General features: G+C 45.3%; 1 long non-coding RNA gene across 1 annotated transcript in view; it reads left to right on the top strand.

The window, feature by feature from the left end:
- LOC143832296 (uncharacterized) overlaps window positions 1–19,556 on the top strand; it is a 36,555-nt gene that overhangs the window by 5,257 nt on the left and 11,742 nt on the right. The gene's annotated exons all lie outside the window — the stretch shown is intronic.

Genomic DNA, 19,556 nt, shown 5'->3' with positions numbered 1-19,556 from the left:
TAAAGCAGATTGTGATATGGCATATGGTGGGCAATTCAAAGAGAGGAAAAAAGGCAGATATATTACAGAATTAAATAGGTCTTTGTATGTTTATAAAGTAGCTCTTTGGTTCAGGTGAAACCAAAGTATTAGAAATATTCCATTTTTGTACTCTGGATTATGTGCAGAGCACCTGTGCATGTCCAGTTCATCACAGCTTTCTGCTCTTTCTAGTCATATGTATTTTTCCACACTCTGTTTGAATATATTCAAATTACTGCAAAGCAAAACCCTTGAACTATTTATGTAGTATAAACAATGTTCTTTTCATTTGGTATTGTATCACTGGGTTAGATCTAGACTAAATTTCCCACTCATGCAAATCACTTCTGTCAGTGGAACAAAGCGTTTCTGCCTTCTTCTCCTGCTGTAGCCCACTGATCTCCACAAAGTATTGCTTCTGGACTAGACTCCCCCCACCTCTACAGCATGAAGGGCAAATCAAGTGTCTGTCCTGGGAAAGAGAAATCAGTGAACATTCTCCTTTCTGTTCTATGTCTGGATCCAACCCAATGTGCTGAACAACATGGGCACATTAATAAAACATTCTGGGACATGAGCCTGAAACTAAATAATGTGTGAAACAAGGAAATGCCATTTGAATCTGCCAGCCAATGCGTACAAACCGTGTTATGCTTCCTTTCCTTGACAAAATGGGATCATGTCACTGTAGGGAAACCTCACTCTTTTTCTGAAGAAGGAAAAGCCAGAATCTTGAAATTAACTTTAAGCCTCTCTCACTGATGTCCATGTATAATCATGAAGCTAGTGAAACAAAACTTTAGGGCTTCTGATTGTATAGGAGTAACTCTTTTAAATAAATCCTATACCTGTAGATTAGTTGTCACTTAGATTCATTAATCAGACATGCCCGGATAGATACTTTAGGAATCTGGTGGCTATCAGACTGCAAACTGAGTACAGAAAAAAGTCTGAGGCTTTTGCTACAAGTGTCATTTCATTTCTACAAAACAAAGGTGACCAGATTGTCCCACTTTTGGAGGGACATCTGGGGGTACCTGGCAAATTGTACTTATGTTGAAATTAAAAATATATATATTACAATACTATTTTTGTATCCTATGCATTTTATGAAACTTTTTGTTGCTCCATGTAGACCAAATTTTTAATCAAGAACCCCCCTGGTCAATGGTGTCCCGCTTTACCAATGTTAAAATCTGGTCACCGTAACCAAAACACCATTCCTTTAATAGCACAATATTGTTCTTTGTGTAGAAAAGATGCCTGGAAGCATAAGGATTAAAGGAACATTTACATATGCTTAAGAGCATTTACTCTTGCAGTAAATCTAGCCACGTGCAGACATCCCTCAGATTTCCTAGCAAGGATACTCTCAGCTGAGATGTTTTAATTATGCCTTGCAACTTCAATAAAGATTCTACCCACAGACCACACTGTATGCTTTATTAGTGGCATGTTTTCCCTAAATGCAAAAACAAAACAAAAAAAGAGTCTTAATTATGCCCAGTAGGGAGAGCTTTGCATATGGGATGGCACCAAGACAATTGGTGGAAGACAAGACAATTGGTGGAAAGAAGTGCACATTGGGACCATCTACATTGCTGTTTGTGATATGATACCTCCACCAAACATGTGAGATGTAGTGTGACCACATATGTGTAATTTAAATGACCCTAGCATACCATACCACGTTTGAAGGTGGTGTGCCATTGCCTGCCTCTGTGTCATAACTCTCATGCTCCTTGGAGGTCTCCCATCCAAGTGCTTACCAAGGGCATCCCTGCTTAACCTCCAATAACTGATAAGAGCGGGCTTGCCTGGACTATCTTTAACCCCCCCTGCTCCAGAGGAGCGGGAGGAATAAAAGAGTAAGGACATGTGGGGAGGAGGTAGGGCGGGCCCTGTCTGGGATAAAAACTCGGGGGGCCCAATCAGGAGTCGCAAAGCGGCTCCTGATTGCCCCCCCCAGTGTCCATTGGCCGCTTGCCCGAGCCTCGCTTGCCCTGGTTGGAGAGTCACCGGACAGACAGAAGACGCTGCCTGCCCGGAGAGTCCTCCAGCCGCCCTCCTCCCACTAGGGAAAGGAGCAGGGATGCCACGTCGAAGACGCGGCGTCCCTGCTCCTTTCTCACCGCCGCCATTTTCCAGCTTCTGCCGGCCTCAGGTGCTCCTTTGCGGCAGCGAAGGAGTGCCCGGGGCTGGCAGAATCCTCGCCGGCCTCCCCAGGCCTTTTCCTGGCTTCTGCCGGCCCCAGGTGCTCCTTTGCGGCAGCGAAGGAGCGCCCGGTGCTGGCAGAAGCCTTGCCCGCCCACCGCCACCATTTTCCGGCTTCGCCGCAGGAGAAGGCTCAAGATCACTGGGGGTGGGGTGGGGTGGTGTCTGGGGGCCTGCCGCCTTCTCCTGGCCGCTGGAGCAGACTTGCCGCATCCCGCCACACCTGGACCAGTGCGACTGCACTGCCCCGCATACACGGCAGGTACGTCTGCCCGCCAGGCACGGGAGGCCTCAGCAATGCCGACCATGCCTGGCTGCCAATGCCCCCTGACCCTACCTTTCCCCTCGCTAGCGCCCATTTTATTTGCTGATAAAATGGGCTTTAAATCTAGTCTAGGTCATAATTCTAAAGAACTAATTCTATTCATTGGTTTGTTTTGGAATATTCATAGGCTGCTCCCCCCTCCCCCCACAGCTCGCAACAAAACCAGATTCAGAAATATAACTATTTACAGTCAAATCTAAACTGTTAAAAATTATGAACACAATTTAAAAACAGGACCAAGATTACACTTAAAAGGCCTCCCCAAATTAAAACACCATTCTGCTGATGCCAAACAAAACTCTTGGAGGAATCGTTAAGTTTACAGTATCACTTTATCATTTCCCTTTCCCAGCAGTTGTGCATTCAGGATATAAGGGCTTTTAGGTCAGTTTCCAGACAGAACACCTGAAACATTTTCTTACATTGATAAGCTACCTCTTCAGAAACGTGTTTGGGGCTGCTCCCAGCATAAATGATAAAATAAAATTAATGATTTGAAATTGGCAACCATGAACAAACAGAGAATAAAGTCTAGAAGCAGAAAAGCACATAAAAGCCCAGAAGTAGGCAAAACAATTCTCACATCCACAAGTCTTCAATGGAGAAGCAGGTTGTAAAACCAATTTAAAACATTAACCCTAAGCTAAAAGCATGAAAAATTTTAAAAAATATATTTTGGACTTGTGCCTCAAAGAAAGTACAGCAGGCCCCAGATAAAGGGGTGGGCATCCATCAGGTGAGGCACCACCACTAAGAAGGACCCAATCTGGTTGCTATTCACGTTGCCCCTGAAGGTGGGGGCACAGGAGGCAGAGTTTGTGATGATAATAACTGCTGGGGTGGATGGTATGAGAGCAGACAGTCCTTCAAGAAAACCACTTAGGACATTATGGGTAAGAACCAGCATTTTGAATTGTACCTGGAAACAGGGAATCCTATGCCTGAAAGCTTGGATAGCTGCTACCAGTCATGGATAACGATTGTTCTAAATGGAACATTAGTCCAAAACGGTAGGAAATATTTCTGTATATCCTCCTTGGCCAATATATGCTTTTAAAAAATCTTTTTTTTAAAAAAAGCAGTTGCAGCTTGTTTAGGCAACCAAACCATCTCTTTTGTCAAAGTTCCCTGTCTTCCCAGAGGACCACTTCATTCAGTATTCATGCACAAATGAATTCTACTTGAAAAAATGCCCATGGGAGTGAATGTGGCCACAAGATTATGGCATCCTGGCACTATGCAGATGCTCAGCTGTTCACTTTGAAGGTAATGGCTTGGCATTGATCTTGCAACTCTCATCATAGCTTATTTCTGTAGAACCAGAGGACCGATGAAGAGATGATCATTTCCTCCTTTGTATGTATTACTGGCAGCCAATAAATGGGGTTTTATGAGTGTGTTGCAAGAGAATTCTGTATTTATAAGGTGCTTTGTACCCCCATATTCTTCAGTGAAAGTTCTTCCAATTCCCATGAACTTAAGCCATCAGAAACGAACAGTTCCTAAACAGAACCTCAATAGTTCCGCAGGGCCTGCAAAAGGGAGCTCCTCCGCCAGGCATTTGGTTGAGGTCAACCCAAACTATCGCTTCCAATTGGTCCCTAAGCCCTCCTCCTCCTCCTATGACTGCTGCTAAGCTGCCTAACCCACTGGGTTCCAGTAGGAGTTGAGCTGAGGCTCTTTTGCAGTTCCATCATTCTCTAATATTATTGTCGTGATCATCTTAAGGTTATTGTTGTTATAAAGTTATTGTTGTTATCACATGTTGTTACCATATGTTATCTGTATCTTTCTCCTGTTTCCTGTAAACCGCCTTGAGCCTTTGGGGAGGGCGGTATATAAAGATTAAATGAATAAAATGAATAAATGAATCTGCAAACTTAATGACACCAAACTGAGAGGACTGGCAAATACTCCAGAAGATAGAGACAGAGTTCAACGAAATCTGAACACAATGGAAAAATGGGCAAATGAGAACAAGATACAATTTAATAAAGATTATTATTATTATTATTATTATTATTATTATTATTATTATTGGATTTATTACCCGCCACTCCCTTGCGGTTCGTGGCGGGTTACAACAGTATAAAACCCCATAAAATACATTAAAATCCCATTGACACATCTGCAATTAATAAGCTACCTGGCAAGAGCAGCTAATCGACTACCCATTCCCCCACTAGTGGGTGGAGAGGGGATACTGATGGTACCCGTCTCTTTAATCCCAATCCTCAGGTCCCGGGGGGCATAGATGTTAAGCCTGGTCTCAACCGTAAACCTGGCGGAAGAGCTCCGTCTTGCAAGCCCTGCGGAACGATGGAAGGTCCCGCAGGGCCTGCAGCTCTCCCGGGAGCTCATTCCACCAGACGGGGGCCAGGACCGAAAAGGTCCTGGCCCTGGTCGAGGCCAGGCGTGCTTCCCTAGGGCCGGGAACGACCAATAGATTTTCTCCTGCAGAACGTAAAGCTCTGCGGGGGGCATAGGGCGATAAGCGGTCCCTCAGGTATGTGGGTCCCAACTCGCATAAAGCCTTGAGGGTTAAAACCAAAACCTTGAACCGGATCCGGGCAGCAATCGGCAACCAGTGCAGCTGCCTCAGCACTGGCTGGATATGGGCCCTCCAAGGTGTACCAGTTAGGACCCTAGCAGATAAGTGTAAAGTTCTGCATATGGGTCAGAAAAATGAAAAGCATGCCTACTGGATGGGGGATACGCTTCTAGGTAACACTGTGTGTGAACGAGACCTTGGGGTACTTTTGGATTGTAAGCTAAACATGAGCAGGCAGTATGATGCAGCAGTAAAAAAAGGCGACTGCCATTTTGGGCTGTATCAACAGGGGCATCACATCAAAATCACAAGATGTCATAGTCCCATTGTATATGGCACTGGTCAGACCACACCTGGAGTACTATGTGCAATTCTGGAGGCCTCATATCAAGAAGTATGTGGATAAAATTGAAAGGGTACAGAGGAGAGCGACGAGGATGATATGGGGCCAATGGACCAAGCCCTATGAAAATAAGTTGAGGGACTTGGGAATGTTCAGCCTGGAGAAAAGGAGGTTGAGAGGGGACATGATAGCCGTCTTTAACTTTTTGAAAGGTTGTCACTTGGAGGAGGGCAGGATGCTGTTTCCGTTGGCTGCAGAGGAAAGGATGTGCAGTAATGTGTTTAAACTACAAGTACAACGATATAGTCTATATATCAGGAAAAAGATTTTCACAGTCAGAGTAGTTCAGCAGTGGAATAGGCTGCCTAAGGAGGTGGTGAGCTCCCCCTCACTGGCAATCTTCAAGCAAAGGTTGGAAGCACACTTTTCTTGGATGCTTTAGGATGCTTTGGGCTGATCTTGCGTTGAGCAGGGGGTTGGACTAGATGGCCTGTATGGCCCCTTCCAACTCTATGATTCTATGATTCTATGTTTAACAGAGTTCCTGTTTCAGCAAAGGAGATGCAAAGCAACCTGTCTTTACCTATCCACATAAGGAGGGAGAGAAATGTCCAAATCAGCCAGGTATCCATTTTACACTCTGGTTTCAAGGAAGCAGTTCCTCTATCCCATTTATTTCAGCAGAGCTTGTGCAAAAAGAAAGGAAACTTCCGGGTGGCTTATGTTATATGTTTAGTATAATTAAATTGTGGTTCTATGATTAAGTTGCATTCTTTTAAAAGAAATGAGATTGATTGAACCAGCCTGTCAATGTTCACTGGCGTTCCCCCTTCACAAACACCCCACAGGAATTTTCTGGAGCAAGTGCCTCCTTCTGTTCCCCAATTACTCATTCTTTAAGTGATTGAGCCACTCGACGATGGCTAAAACACTCATTGTGGCTTCAGCAAGAGGTGTCACTACAGGTTGTCTTCAAAGACCTTCCTGAAGCTGCAAAATGACACCATATAGACCTGCTAAATCTGGAGCAAGAGGGTTCAGATGTGTGTATTGTGAAATAAGGCAGCACAGGAGAAGGTTTGGTAAAGGGTCATTTACACACTTTCATAAACCTTTAGAAATTACATTGCTGCCCATGACTCTCATATATGCATATGTAATTATAACTTTACTCTGCCCTTCCCCAAGGAACCCAGGATGAAATACATTATCCTTACTTCTTCCATTTTATCTTTACAACAACTCTGCCAGGTTCGTTGGACTGGATAAGAATAGCTAAGGTCCACCCGGTGAGCCAGTGTGACGTAGTGGTTAAGAACGCATCTTCTGGCAACCCGGATTTGATTCCCCACTCTTTCTCCATATGCAGCCAGCTGGGTGATCTTGAGCTAGTCACAGTTCTGTTAGGGCTATTCTTATAGAGAAGTCCAGTCAGGGCTCTGTCAGCCATACCTACCTCACAGGGTGTCTGTTGTGGGGAGAGGAAGGGAAGGCAATTGTAAGCTGCTTTGAGACTCCTTTTGGTAGTGAAAAGTGGGGTATAAAACCCAACTCTTCTTTATAACTGAGTGGAGATGTCAGCCTGAGTCTCTGCACCCTCAATCCATTGGCTTAGCCACTATACCATCTGCCTGGGGTAAATGAGCCCATGGGGAGTGAGTGTCAATCATGTGGGTCTTTTCTAGCTCTCCTACTGCCGATGTGAGATTGTTTGGTTGGGAACTATGTGACTGGAATTGAGTCATATATTTATTTGAGTATTTCCCCAGTTAGGTGTTGTTGTTAGTTGCGAAGTCGTGTCCGACTTTTGCACTCTCCTCCTTCACCCGCATCAAAAGGCTCTTTAGTTCCTCTTTGCTTTCTGCCATTAGAGTGGTATCATCTGCATATCTGAGGTTGTTGATATTTCTCCCTGCAATCTTGATCCCAATTTGTGACTCCTCTAACCTCGCCTTTCTCATGATGTGCAAGGTGACAGTATACAGCCTTGCCGAACTCCTTTCTCACCCCAGTTGGATAGGAACCATTAATGAAAAAGGAAACTCTCATGCAGCTGCAGAAATGTTTCAAGGATCCCCTGTTGCTGTGTGATAAAACTGGGCAACTGAAGTTTTTAAACTGGCTGTCATCCCAGACTCCATGATCAATTCAATAGTATCTGTTTCAATCTCTGGCAATGGTAGTGTTGTAACTTTGAGTAAGTTCAAGTTTGGTTCATGAGGGAATGCGTGTGATGAAACCCACTTGTGCCAGTTGTGGTTTCTGCCTGTGCCAACCCATATAGATAGCTGTAGCTAATGGAAGGCCCCCCCCCCCTCAAGGACTTAATCTTGCCCAATGTTTCTGGCAAGGAGAGTTCCAGCAGCTGCTGTCTGTTCATTCTTGATGTAGCATCTAGCTTTACTTTGCCAAGGAGAAAGGACAAGTGTACCAGCTGTTTCATGCTCACTCTGGCATTGGTAACATGTCACTGCTCTCCTACATCCAGACAAGAGCAACCACTGCTAGAGAGGACATGAGAAACCGCTGAAGCAGCTATTTCCTTGTTTATACTGGCAAATTAAAAGCTCAAAGATTGCAATTTGCATTTGCAAGAACCACTGAGCACAATTGTGAGAGTGGGGATAATGACAGAAGCTCTTTCCTGGACCCACTCTGCACATGTTGGATAATATACTTTCAATGTGCTTTTGCAGCTGGATTTTCCTGTGCAGAACAGGAAAAGTGCACTGAAATTGCACTATCCAATGTGTGCAATATGGGCCCTGGGTAGGAATTCAGGTTAGTATTTGGGTGGGAGACCTTCAAGGAATACTAAGGTCATGATGAAGAGGCAGGCAATGGCAAACCACCTCTGGAGGTGAAACAGAGTCGCCATAAGTCACAGGGTTCTATTTGCAGCTGTTTGTAATGTTTTTCAAAAGCAGAGGAAACAGCAGTTCCAGGATGATTCATTCTATATATCCTTTAATCGAGAAAATAATGGGTAAACTACTGTTTTAGCTGACCAAGGGGGGACACTGGGGTGTCTGTTCCAGTGACTTTCTGTTCACCAGTGGTGATCACACAGCTGATGAATGGAAGGATTGTTTGGCTGACTGCAACCTATTCACAACTATTTACACAAACAGCTTACTTGCAGCCATCAGAAGTCAACTCCTAGCTGATAAGGGAGCCATTGGGAATTGGCTTTTTATCAACAGATGGAAAAATGTTGCTTGGTACTTGGGGGGGGGGGATCAAGAGCTGATTCTCAGCTGGTTACATGGATCAGCTGGAAGTTGGGCTCCATCCTGGAAAGACTGATGAGATGCAGCAACTTGTGCTTGCAGGGAAAGGGGCGGGGGTGATCAAAAAAGAAGTGGTGTGGATTGCTCCTGTTCTCCTCAACCCAAGATTTCAGCATGGGGTGTGTATGAAAAAGAATCCTTTTCTTCTCTCCATTTAACAATGGGGAAATCAATACAATTTCTTCTGTCCATGTCTAGTTTGGAGGAGGGGTGGGGAGAGATCTGATTCTTCTTTCCTTTTTGCAAAGGGGAGATGAAAAACTGAGTCTCCCTTAGCCGTGAGTTGGCTTCTGATTCTCCCTTGTGTCCCATCATAAGAATGCAAGGATACAGACCTGGGAGATCAGAACCAACTCCCATCTGATCTCTGACAGCTACAAGAAGCAGCTGTAAAGTTGCTATGAAGGTGTTCTGAGAGTTGGGATATGCATGATCTGCAGTGTACATAATTGAGCAGAATATAAAGGGGGCATTGGAAGAGATATATATTTAGCATAGTTAGGATAGGAACTTCCTTCTCCAGTGTCCTTATTGGCTCAACAGGAGACTTACTGCTTTTTGAGCACATTTCCTCCCTGTTTGCCTCAGGAACAGGTGTTGAACAGAAGAATAACTGCAGCTATTTAGGTCTTTAGCTCTCTCTTTCTAAACATAGTTGTTTTGCTTCATGAATAAAATCTTTAGGCAATTTAATGCTTCACTCTCTCTGCATCTTCAAGCTCTGCCAACACCTAGTTGCTTGGTGCAATCTGCACATATCTTTGACTGGCTCACTGTCTGATGGTGAAACCATTTTAGAGTCCAGTGACACCTTCAAGACCAACAAAGTTTTATTCAAGGTATGAGCTTTTGTGAGCATGCACACTTACTCAGAATATCGGCATACAAAAGCTCAGAATATCTAAGGAAGTGTGCATGCATACAAAAGCTCATACCTTGAATAAAACTTTATTGGTCTTAAAGGCACCACTGGACTCTAAATTGGTTCTGCTGCTTCAGATAAACATGGCTACACACTTGAATCTGACTGATGGTGAGTGTAAGTTTGACCCCAAAACAGCCTTGCTGCAAAATTTGTAGCATCCCTAGTTGATGGTGGGGTATATCCTAACCCTATCCTACCACTCCACTAAACAAAATATATTTATTTGCTTATTGAAATATTTATACCCCACTCATCCTTTTGGCTGACATTTGAAGCCTTGTTGAAGCCAGGTTGGTGTAGTAGTTAGGAGTGCACACTGGCATGCTGGGTTTGATTCTGCACTCCCCCACATGCAGCCAGCTGGGTGACTTTGGGCTTGCCAGGGCACTGATAAAACTATTCTGACCAAGCAGTGATATCAGGGTTCTCTCAGCCTCACCTACCTGTTGTGGGGAGAGGAAAGGGAAGGCGACTGTAGGTCACTTTGCTACTCTCTCTCTCCCCTTTGGGGAGAGAAAAGCCGCATATAAGAGCCAACTCTTCTTCTTCTTCTTCTTCTTCTTCTTCTTCTTCTTCTTCTTCTTCTTCTTCTTCTTCTTCTTCTTCTTCTTCTTCTTCTTCTTCTTCTTCTTCTTCTTCTTCTTCTTCTTCTTCTTCTTCTTCTTCTCAAGAACCCTTCCTTCACTGTAGGTGACCCTAACACTGGAGGAAGAGTCACATAAATTAGAGGAAGGGTCCTTGGACTGGAAATAGCACGTTTACCTTCAACTTTCAGCAGCTTCATGTTGCAATAGCCTTTGGAAATGATTCTGTTTAATTTTCTTGGGGAGACTGAATTACTCCCTGGTCATTTTTATTTATACAGTTTGTATTCTCAGCATATAGTGCAATAAAGTAATGCTCTCATAATTTTCTTGTTTTGCTTAGGACAGATTCAGTTTAGCCCACTTCTCGAGCCTATCAAAATCATCCTGTATTCTGATTCTGTCTTCTGTTGCATTTGCTACCCTTCCCAGTTTAGTATCATCTTCAAATTTAACAAGTATCTCCCCTAAACCCTCATCCAAATCATTTATAAATATGTTGAACAACACAGGCCCCAGGACAGATCCCTGGGGCACTCCACTTGTTGCTCTTCTCCAAGAGGATGCTGACCCATTAACAAGTACTCTTTGGGTACGATCAGTCAACCAGTTATCAATCCACCTGACAGAATTAGGATCCATATAACATTTTATCAGCTTGTCAACAAGAATATCATGTGGAACCTTATAAAAAGCTTTACTGAAATCCAGATACTGAAATCCACAGCAATCCCCTGATCCAGCAAGGTAGTCACTTTCTCAAAAAAAAAAAAAAAAGAAAATATAAGGTTGGTTTGACATGATTTGTTCTTGAGAAACCTTTGCTGAGTCTTAGAAATAACAGCTATTTGTTCCAGCTGCTGAAGGACTGACTGTTTGATGATATGTTCCAAAATTTTGCCAGCTACAGATGTCAAGCTGACGGGTCGATAGTTACCCGGAACCTCCTTTTTCCCTTTCTTGGAGATGGGGACAACATTTGCCCTCCTCCAGTCATCTGGCATCTCACCTGTTCTCCAAGAAGCATAAAAAAGAATGAACATTGGTTCAGAAATGACATCTGCAAGTTCTTTTAGTACCCTTGGATGCAATTCATCTGGCCCCGAAGACTTTATTTCATTTAAAGAAACTATGGACTGCCCTCACAGTGATCCTAGGCCACCATTCCCATCAGCCCTGATGTGTTACATTTTTGTCACATTGGGCATTATTTCCCTCATGTTACTGGAGTGCTAAACACACAGTATGGTACACCATACAAACATAGATGAGAGACAGTAAACCTTTCCTATGAGAATCATTCACAATCCTTATGTAAAATTCAGGAATGTTCATGTTTGTTAATGAATTTCAGTTCAGCAGCTTCATGTTGCAATAGCTGTTGGAAATTATTCTGTTTAAGCATCTAGGGAGAATGAATCATTCCCTGGTCATTTTTTATTTATATGATTTGTATTCCCAGCATAACGTGCAATAATGTTCTTGTTTTTGCTTAAGATAGTTTCATTCAGTTTTCTAGTTGTACCATGTGATGCAAGAACTTGAAGACAGCGTAGTTATAAAAAACAGTCTGGATGTCTCTAGCCTTGTGTCCAAGTTGCATTTTGGGCTGTTGCTTAGAGAGTGATCATAGTCAGGGAAATGGGGCAAGAAGACCTTTGTAGTGAGTAATATCTGAAGCAATTTTGTTTCTGTATTGGCAGTAGGTGCCCTGATGTGAATACATATGATTGAGAGAATGTGTTAAGACTTTCTCTAGATTCCTCATCTTTTAGGATACTAACACGACAACTTTCCTTCACATTGACTGGCATGATGTATTTGGTCAAGGAAGATGCAAGACGGCTTTTGGCATGAACAAGGCCACAGCTTTATTAACTCCAAATCCCAGGGGTTGGCCTGGCACGAGGTATAGAGTATTCCCCATGCAGACGTCCAACGGCAGACATGAGCTCAAGGGGTGCACTGGGTCCCCCTTCTTCCCAGCCGGGAGGAAAGATCCCTTGCCCCTTGAGGCCCTCCCCCGGGAGAAGGTGAGACATGGCTGTTGGATGTCCAGCATGTACAACCATCCCCACCTCCTGGCTCCAAACCTTCCCAGTCGGGTAAGGCCGCACTTGGTATCAGCCGATCTCTTAAGGAGACCCCCTACCTCAGGTCCCAGTACGCAAACTGGTCCCTGAACATATACTCCACCTCGTGCCCCCTATTCCACTGCTGTAATGAAAAAACAAAACTCCAAGTTAACAAAGGGGGGGGAGGGTTCCGTCCTCCGGCTCCTCCGCGGCAGAGACGGCGAGTTCCGGCCGCGTAGCACTTATAAAGCACTGGACCCCTTTCTGTCCGGGAGAATGGCGGTGTGTGTGTGTGCGTGCGTGTTTGGTGTGTGGCAAGTGGCGGCGGCGTGGGAAGGGATCTGGGGGGGCAGGGCGGTAATTGGCGGTGTGTGTGTGCGTGTTTGGTGGCCGGGAAGCAGCGGCGGCGCGGGAACGGGTCTCGGGATCGAGGGGGGGGGGTAAGTTGGTGGTAGGTGCATTTGTGGGGGGTGGGTGGGAAAGGAGCAGGGATGCCGTATGTTTGACGTGGCATCCCTGCTCCTTTCCCTAGGGCAAGGGGAAGCCAGCGGGAGGACTCACCGTGGTGGAAGGCTGCTTATCCTTCTGCGCGGCGAGTCCCCTGCTAGCCGAGGCGAGGCCTGGCCAGGCCACTTGGCCTTTGAGTTTTTATCACGGACAGGGCCCGCCTGTCAGGGTCAGTCCCTGCTCTCTGCCATGATTACTGTTCAGTGAACCTGTCTGACTCCATCTTGTATGCTGTGCCTTTACTGAAACGTTCCCATGTAACCAAAGCCCCTGCTTGTAGTTTTCCTTTGATTCCCCCCTTCTTGATCCTTGCATTTTCACACTGCATATTCTCCCCGCTGTGAAACAATGTTGCCCAGTTCCTGTAAACATCTTATCTGCTAGCCTGAGGCACCGGCCTGACCAAGGCTGCACTAACTTCAACACCTTGGCAGGATGCTTGGGATGGCACCTGGGTGAGGGTTCCCCCCCTCCCTTGGGAACGCTCAAGTTTTGGGCGGGAGAAAAGTATTGATAAGTGCCTTCTGTTCTTGTATCGAACAGATTTGACTTCAAATGTTATAGTGATCTGATCTGCTGCCATTTAAAGCTTTCTTCTTATAGAAGTTTTGGTTGTGAGTTTTGTCAGCTCTTGACACCACCCTAACTCCTCCCCATTAGCCCTTACGGCTTTATTTTATCCGCTCCGCACAAGCAGTTAAAGATGGTAGTGGGTGCTAAGCTCTTGCCAAGGTGTCAAAGGACAATCTGCCACTTCTACTGACACCCTCCCCCCTCAGCATTCCACTGTCAAGGATACATCTGCCCATTGGTCTCCAATTTTGACATATTTATTTCCTTCACTACGTTATCCCCTGGAATTAAACCCAGGCAAAACTTTGAAGGTACCACTGGGCTCAGGCCTTGTTAAGAGCAAATTAATGGACATCATGGGAGGATTCGGGGGGCGGGATTTGTCACAGGAAAAAGGGTGACAGAAAAGTATGGGTTGTTGTTATCGAAAAATCATGGCCAATACTGTGATAATGGTACCACAGGGGTGCAAGCCATCATTCTAGAAAGAACTCCCCAGGCATTATTTTCACCTCATCCTCATCCCAAGTGGAATCTTGCATTGGTACATGCTGCAGAGCATTCTGACCAGGCAATTTTTCTGGAGCAACACTATACGGGGAAGTGGCCTTGCTGTGTCTGCTAAAACTGACTGTGAAAGTTCTGTTTTGGTCATCTTAGAGTAGATGCTATATTCCACAGGGCCTGTAAGATGGAGCTCTTCTGCCAGGTCTTTGGTTGAGGTCAGGATGCGGAAGATCAGATGGGCCCCTCTAGCCCAGATCATCATCGGCAATGGATTGCCAGCACCCATAGATTGTCCCTTGAGGCACAGAGAGGGAGTTGTCTGATTTGGGAGGGAGGAGTCTAGGGTTTTTTTTTGCTGCTGTGATATTATGTTTTAGTGGGGGGTTAATGGTTTTATGTATTTTTATGTGGGGTATTATATTATGTAACCTGCTGCAAGATCGCTTGGCTGATAGTGGCAAGCAATAATAATAATAATAATAATAATAATAATAATAATAATAATAATAATAATAATAATAATAATAATAATATTCAGCTGCAGAAGGAAGAGTCAGACTGCTGCTCCTGTACTGCCCCCTGGAACCTTCCACCGCACCTGGGGGTGGGGGCATACCCACTCAATTTGGGAACTCCCAGTCTATTTACTCACAAATCTTTAACCGCTCCTGCGGAGCAGATTAAATAAAAGAATAAGGGCCCTGAGGGCGGGCCCTGTCCGGAATGAGGAAGGGTGCCCATTGGCCCTTTCCCCTGGACTGACATGCGGAGGGCCCAATCAGGAGGCGTGAGGCCTCTCAATTGGGCCCTCTGCTTGTCCGTCCAGACTCAAACCGCCAATTGGCTGTTTGGCCCAGCAACCACCAATTGGGAGGCGCTTCGCACCTCCCAAACTGCCCCAGCCTCCATGAGGCCAAAACTTCCCCCCACGGCGGCCATTCCTCTGCTGGCTGCCGAGAGGGAAGGTAGGCCCGCGGGAACCTTCCCAGCCATCGTGGGGGAGGGGCAAGCCTTCCCAAGGCCCGGAGAGTGCAGTTCCCGGCTTGCAGAGCCGCCGCTTGCACTCCCCAGGTCCTGGGAACGCTTTTTTCCGGGGGGGGGGAGGCTAAAAGCCTTCCATTCGGGGGAGCATAGAGGCCCCCCGGCCCTGATTGGAGGGCCGCTAGCACCTGCTGTATTTAAAGTACAGTGGGCTTAATTTCTAGTCCATTATAAAACAACATACTGTAGAATGCACATTCTAAACAGAAAGAAAAAGACTAATTTTTCAGATACACATACATTAAATAAGAAAACTTTACTTAGTTTGGCACTAATAGATGCCAACTCAGTATTTTGCATATTGCTACCAATGTGATTTGATGTATAAACCTGCTGAAATCCATACACATATTTTAATTCAGTGGTTTCAGACTGGAATAACTGCACAAGATTACATTGTAATCGGACTGACAATCGGAGGTAAATTCCTATTAAATTGATTTATCTCTGTAATAAAACATTGTAAAGGTAAAGGTATCCCCTGTGCAAGCACCGGGTCATGTCTGACCCTTGGGGTGACGCCCTCTAGCGTTTTCATGGTAGACTCAATACGGGGAGGTTTGCCAGTGCCTTCCCCAGTCATTACCGTTTACCCCCCAGCAAGATGGGTACTCATTTTACCGACCTCGGAAGGATAGAGGGCTGAGTCAACCTTGAACCGGCTGCTGGGGTTGAACTCCCAGCCTCATGGGCAGAGCTTCAGACAGCATGTTGGCTGCTTTACCACTCTACCTGACCACCCTGGAAACTGTGTTGCAGGCTCCTTTTTTGTTTTGTTTTGTTCTTGCTCTGCTCCTTGGGTCACTCCAGACCTCAAGCCTACGATTTCAGGTTGTATGTTCCTTCCAAAGAGGCTCTAAAATACTATAGTACTAAGCAAATGTAAATTCAGCTTAATGAAATTCTCCTAGTAATATGATCATCCTGAACCCACATGCCTGCCTTGTGTCTACGGGTGAAATAGCCGCATTCAATGTCTATGTAAAGCTTTCCATAATAAATCTTTGATAGCCGGTTTCTAAGAATATGAATTCTAAGAATATGAAAAACTAGCTTCAAACCTGTTCATAAGAACAGGCTTTGAAAGAGCCCTCCCCCTCCCCCAGGCAAGCTTGTGGCTTGTACGTGGCCCGCCAAGCACACACGGCGCCTCTGCGGGGAAGCTGGCCCTGGCTCCCAGGCAAGCGCGCAGCTTCCCCGCAGCCCACCAAGCATGTCTGGTGCCTCTGTGAGGTGGTGGGCGTCCTTGGTGGGTGACGGGGAAGCCATCCCCGGCCCTCACCCTGGTGAGCGTGCAGCTTCCCTGGCCCCATGGGCTCCTTACCGGGTTGCGCGGCCCCGGGAGCAGAAGTGTCAGCTGCAGCTGGCGCTCCAGGGGCTGGCCCAATCCGGACATGCCCAGCTTTGCTAGGCATGTCCAGATTGGCCCACTGACCTGGACACCACCCGGACATGGCTCTTTACAAAATTTAAGAGCTAATTATGGTTCAGATATAATCTAGAAATGATCTAAGATAATCATTACAACAAACACAAGGAGTAGTTTTATTAGTTGTATAATGTATAGAAGAGGAGATTAATGTTTTTTGCCCTCACATCAGTTCACTTATGTTGACCTCAAATGCTTTATGACATCTTAGTTTCCCTATACAATAAGAATTCAAAATGATGACCTGTGGGGGGGGGAACCCATCATATGACAGGCACTTGCTTGTAAGGACCCCACTTCCTCCTCCAGCTGACAATGTTCCAGGGGAAGTGAGTTCCCATGTCCAGCTATGGGACTCTTTCCCATAAAAAAACATCCCAAGCCAGTGGGAAAAGTGCCAGGATTGCCTGACCTGACCACCCTGGAAACTGTGTTGCAGGCTCCTTTTTTGTTTTGTTTTGTTTTGTTCTTGCTCTGCTCCTTGGGTCACTCCAGACCTCAAGCCTACGATTTCAGGTTGTATGTTCCTTCCAAATTTCCTCCTTTTTCCTTTTTGTAAGTGCACCCTCTTGCTGGTATATGATTGCTTAAGGAATTGGTCCTCAAGTGCTCAGTGTAGGTTCCTCATGTTTTCATTTTGCATACAATAGAATTGTTTGTGTTTACAATCACTCACTTTCTTTTGGATAACAAAATTTTGGGGGTATTTTGGCTGGAGGAATGTGGACAATTTAATGGTAGAAAGGCAACCTCCCCCAAACTCCTTTACTTTCTGATTTTGTTTTGAGGTATCCCCACTGAGGTATCCCTGGGAACACACAGACTTACAAGGTACTGCATTATTGCTTTTTGGAACCCTTCTGCAAACTAATTTCCTCTTCTCTGGGTCCAGTTTGGGTAACAATCTGGTCTTCCAACTCTTTCCAGCATTCTATCTGCTACTTTCAGGGAGGGGTTAGGCTGTGGGTGAGGAATGCAAGAAACACCCGGGTGAAGGAAGAAAGCAGGGAGTGTGGCTGGAGTCTGTCCTAAAGGATGTGAGGCAGCCTGCTAGGTCAGGATTTGGACACAATGATCTTGCTTCCTACTTTTTGCTCATTGACCATGTTGGATTGCACACCCTTGAGACAGCCCAGGAGATTCTACCTCTTTAGCCCTTGCCTCACTTCAGCTGTGCCTCAGTCCTAGAAGGGAGTTAATTTGTGCAGTAAGATCCCTCTAGGGAAGGGAAACCAGGTTTGACCCTGGACTTCTATCTTTTATCTTTGATCCAACACTTGGAGGTTACCAAGGTATAGGACACTCCACATCTTGCTTCAACCATCTGCTTGAGTTTTATTACATTTGTGCCTTACATTTCAGAACTTCCTGGCAAGGTTATTTTAAAACTAAAGTTTGGCCTCAATTTGTGATGTATTAGATTTTAAATGCAGTGGCAGAGAGTAGCCATTTTGGTCTGCAGTAGAAAAGTTAGGTTCAAGACCAGTAGCACCTTAGGGATTTTCTGGGTGCCAGCTTTTGGGAACCAAAGCTTCCTGCGATATCTGACAAGGGATGCAGGTTCTAATGCATGTATACATTACTGGCTCTGGGAGAAGATCCCCCCCCCCACACACACAGTGTATGATTGGGGATGGGAATGACCTTCAGTTCTGTTAGTGGCAGTGAAGGGATTTTTCCTCTGTCTGCATAGCTACAGTCCCCAAGTAATAAACTCATAACAAGAAGCATGCAAAAACTGGTGCCCTGGAAAAATTGATAGCTTATTTTCTATTTGCCTAAGGCAAGGTGAATGGCTGAACAAAGAGAATGTTCTACTTTCTCCTATTAGAGCAAGATGTCTGCCCTCAGTGCACTGAGCCAAGTCAATGTGCTCACCAGTATCCTCTGGAATAGCGATCCCCAACCTGTGGGCTGCGGACCACATGTGGTCCTTCAACTAATTGCAGGTGGGCCCCGAAGGACGCCTTCTCCCCCCCCCCAGCCCTTTACAACACACTTCATTGTTGTGGCGTGTCTGTATCTTATTTTGAAGGGATGTTTAAACATTACCATAGCAATCAGAGAGCACTAGGGCAGTGGTTGAGAGTAAACTACCCCTCCCACCGGTCCTCAGTAAAAGGCGTTGAGTGGTCCCCGGTGAGTGATCCCCAGCGTTGAGTGGTCCCCGGTGAGTGGTCCCAGGCATTGAATGGTCCCCAGTGATAAAAAGGTTGGGGACCACTGCTCTGGAACACTGTAGAGGCTGAAGTATTTCTTCAGTATGTTTGGCTTATTTAAACCCCTCCCTTCCTGATTTCTTGTGTCATGACATCAGTTCCTATAGGTACTTGGAATTATGTACTTGAGACATTTGTAATTTATGCAACCTGGGGATGTAACAAGCAAACATTGTGAAACAGAGAGCACAAACGCTGCAATTCTTGTTCTAAAGCAAGCTAAGTTTTTAGGTCACAAATTAAATACCTCCAGTCACAGTGGTGGAAGCATAATTGTGCAATCACTTGAAACAGAAAAGGGGATTTTCTAGACTCAAGTAATGTTTGGGAGAAACTAGGTAGTCATCACTTATGCTGTTTCAGAGGCTTCATCATCTTCCCACGATGTCTTTTGACAAGAAGCTCACTGACAGGATCTCCCCACATGGTTATTATTTGATTGGGTGACCATTCTGTTCTTTTGAATCGGTATGAATATCTAGTTGAAATGTGGGGGATAGCTCCTTAAGGATTTTATTTCTCTTTTGGTCCTGCTGGACTCTGAAAGTTACCATTGGAGTCATCATTCCAGTAGACCCAAGTCCAAAAGTTTTGTTTTGTTTCCCACAGCTACATTCAAAAGACACCGTCCAGCCCACCTCAATCTCTGAAGTGCTAGTTTTCTACTTGCAGTAAGATTTTTTTTTCTCACTCTAGGGTAGTGGTTCTCAATCTTCCTAATGCTCTTGAAAACCCTTGAATACAGTTCCTTATGTTGTGGTGACCCCCAGCCATAAAATTATCCATGTGTTCTTTCACAGAAATTAAACTGAAACTGACCAATGGGGTGATGATCCATTGCTAATCTTTAACCGCTCCTAGCAGAGCGGATAAAATAATTCATTAAGGGCCCCAACAGCGGCCCCTATCCGTGATGAGGAAGGGTGCCCATAGGCCCCTTCCCCCAGATTGA

Source organism: Paroedura picta, chromosome 3, assembly GCF_049243985.1.
Source record: "Paroedura picta isolate Pp20150507F chromosome 3, Ppicta_v3.0, whole genome shotgun sequence".
Lineage (NCBI taxonomy): Eukaryota > Metazoa > Chordata > Lepidosauria > Squamata > Gekkonidae > Paroedura > Paroedura picta.
Note: the sequence above shows the minus strand (reverse complement) of the source record. Positions and strands in the feature narration are given on the sequence as shown.